This window comes from Durio zibethinus, chromosome 1, assembly GCF_047325235.1.
Source record: "Durio zibethinus cultivar Kanyao isolate XHJ-2024 chromosome 1, ASM4732523v1, whole genome shotgun sequence".
NCBI classification, from domain to species: domain Eukaryota; kingdom Viridiplantae; phylum Streptophyta; class Magnoliopsida; order Malvales; family Malvaceae; genus Durio; species Durio zibethinus.
Window position 1 is genome coordinate 3,209,817 of NC_143162.1, and position 2,256 is coordinate 3,212,072.

Below are 2,256 nucleotides of genomic sequence, written 5' to 3' on the forward strand. Positions count from 1 at the left end.
TACTCTTGCATTTATGTGTTTTAATGGTCTTTCAATCTAAAATTGTTCCATTTTCTTTCATTGCTCGAACTACCCTATTTCACTCCCCTTCATTTACCTGATTACCCTCTTCTTCTTTTTCTTTTTTTTTTCTTAGCCTGTTGAGATAATTTGGTAATTGTTTTTTGTTCCATAATCCTGATGTCTACGGAACGAAACTGTTTAAGAAGAAATTCTGGTATAAATGGTCACTCTGGCTAACTTTTGCAGACAATATAAGCTGAGGATCTGCCTCATTGGATTTGCAATTGGCAGCAGCGGCCACCAGGGAGACTCTCTCCTGGTGGCCCTGAGGCACAAAAGGAAGGCAGCTTCATTGCCGGTTGATTCCTGCAAGTTCTTTAACTATGGTGGATGATTAGGCCCCGTTCTTTATCCAATTGCAACATAACTAGCTGAGAACTGAGAAGCCAATCATGACATGGTGGGCCAAAGTCAAAGAAAAATACTTACTGCTCCCAAGTACAAGAAAATCTAACCGATTGCTATGGGATTTTAGTTTTACCCATGTTTTAGGCATAAGGTAAAATTCGGTGATCATTCTTTTTTACTTAGTTGAACTGAGCATTGCGTCACTGCCCCATCAGCAGCTGATGTGGCATTTTCTGATATTATTAAAGCCAAAAAAAATTGAGAAACCAGACAAAAACTAGAATTGGAAAAAAATAACCCAACTACTTTTGCCGAACAAAATATATTATATATTTCTTTTTCATAAGAAAATTTAGTAGTTGCAGTTAAGCCAGTTTACATTGTCTTCTGCTAAAGGGGAAGAAACCCCAAAACCAGACCAAAACAGAGACACCCACTACCATAAACGACCATATTCTATGCTCTATCCCCACCTTTTTTTTTATCACTAACTTTTGCTCTCCGAAGGAGTTTATAAAGAAAAAATTAAAGAGAAAAAAAGTGGAGGGCAAATAGCACTATCTGGGAAAACTAAGGGTAAAATTTAAGGAAGGGAGCTATAACATTAAAGTCCTAACAGCCAACATTAAAATTAGCAAAAGGCCAAGGTGGGGAGGATGGAGGGGTTCCTAGTCTAACTCTTTCTTGTCTTGGTAGAGTCAGTGGTAGCAGTATCGTGGAGGAAATCAAGCAAAACGGTGCTCTTGCATTTGGGGCATTTAGGTTCATCCTCTGAAAGCATCACATACATCAGGCACCTTGGGCACCCTACCAGAACCATGGATGTCGCCTCAGGGCTGCTTGGATATCTGACAGAATTAGTGTCAGCGTCCAGGCTCATCTCTGATGACACACATGAGCTTGGAGGAGATGTCGGTGACACTGTAGCTGATCGGCTTGGTGATTCCACTCTTGGATTAAGCCTTGGTGGTGATAGGTTCAGCTTCAGCTCAACCTTGGGACCATTTCTGCGATTCATCTTTTGTATGCTCACGTACAATTAACCTGAATGAAACATGTTAGTTCAATATATATAACAGTTGAATTCCATTGAAATATTGATAACATGGGGAGGTGACGAAAAAAGATTGAATGTTAGTTACCTTGAAGGTCAAGGAACCTTGGGCAGGACGGAAGTAGGAGGAGAAAAGAGAGGCTCTGTTTTGGTTTTCTTACAAGGCTGGTTTGGACCAGGCTAGGCTGAAACCCTGAGGAACAAACTCCTCTTCTTGAAGAATAGAAAAACAAGGTAAGTGAGGGGGATGGATGGGGGAAAGGTGGTGAGGAGATTGATGCAGAAAGAGCAAAATATATAAGGGGAGAAATGATGGGAGAGAAGATGGGTTTTATTTAAAGCTTAATTAAATTACGGTGTAGGTTAGAGAGAGAGAGAGAGAGAGAGAGAGAGAGATAAAATGGAATTGAAGGATTGGTAGAAGAATGTAAATTGAGGCCAGGAAATGTATTAATGGCAGGAAAAAATCCCAAGATGTATGCGGGAGGGGGAAAATGGCAGTAAATATTATTGCAATTTACAAAAGTGCAGGGAGGAAAGGAGAGAAACCCCCCGAAAGGCCACCAAAGAATTTACTATCAAACAACAAGAAATTTAATGGCAACCAATAAAAAGAAAGTGTAGCAGCTAAACCCAATTTAAATGTTCAACAGAACTCAGATAATTAAAAATGAACACCACCAAAATTTCATATGAATCATACCAAAGTTAAGGCTTCTTTCTGTCTCAGATTTGGTAAAATTTTTCAGAAAAATCCTAGCAGTTTCCAGGATTAAACCTTTTGGCCTGAC

At 39.6% G+C, this 2,256-nt stretch overlaps 1 pseudogene across 1 annotated transcript; it reads right to left on the reverse strand.

The window, feature by feature from the left end:
* Positions 1 to 702: 702 nt before the first annotated feature.
* On the reverse strand, positions 703 to 2,041 carry LOC111310957 (protein GL2-INTERACTING REPRESSOR 1 pseudogene; annotated as a pseudogene). Its single transcript, XR_016341270.1, has 2 exons — positions 1,554 to 2,041; positions 703 to 1,455 (listed from the first exon to the last, which is right to left on the reverse strand). The product of XR_016341270.1 is annotated as a protein GL2-INTERACTING REPRESSOR 1 pseudogene (transcript).
* Between the last annotated feature and the right edge of the window lie 215 nt (positions 2,042 to 2,256).